The sequence below is a fragment of the Schistocerca serialis genome, chromosome 3 (genome assembly GCF_023864345.2).
Source record: "Schistocerca serialis cubense isolate TAMUIC-IGC-003099 chromosome 3, iqSchSeri2.2, whole genome shotgun sequence".
NCBI lineage: Eukaryota > Metazoa > Arthropoda > Insecta > Orthoptera > Acrididae > Schistocerca > Schistocerca serialis.
This window is the reverse complement of record NC_064640.1, coordinates 612,276,887-612,277,544: the sequence shown is the minus strand read 5'-3', so window position 1 is coordinate 612,277,544 and position 658 is coordinate 612,276,887.

Here is a 658-nt window from a genome sequence, read left to right as displayed (position 1 = left end):
CTGTATTTTATTTAACTTGTCAGATTTTGCATGCCCCTCTGTGCCTGCTCCCTTTGTGGGAACCCATCTCACTATGCCCTTGGTATATGACTGAGATCTGTTGAACAGAATGGATAGTGTTTCAAAATGAGGTTAAAAAATGAACACGATCTAAAGTAAAATATAAGTAATGAAATGTGGTTAAGTTAAAGGGATAATTACAGACAATGATGAACAACATGAAAACAGTACATATATAATATAGGTGGAGTGGTATCTTCGTAATTAAAAATGGTACAGATTTCACAACATGGGAAAGCAGGATAACAGACATAAATATCATTCATGTTTGACACAGGTCAGACTCCCACATAAAGGTTGATGTTGTATTCTCAGTACACAATATGCCCTCCTCTGGCAATAATGCCCATTTTGCATCTTTTATTCATGCTACCTATCAAACTCTTGAGGAGTCCTTGGGGGATATTGTTCTACTCCTAACTGGTTTTCAGTTATTGCAAAGTTTGGGGAGGTGGTATTCACTGAGAAACATGTCTGCCAAGAGCACCACTGACATGCTGTATATGGTTTAGCTCCAGGGAGTACACAAGCCATTTTATACATTCAAAATCCTCAGTTCCCAGTGTGTCTGACACGTCAGCTATCCTGTGTGGACAGG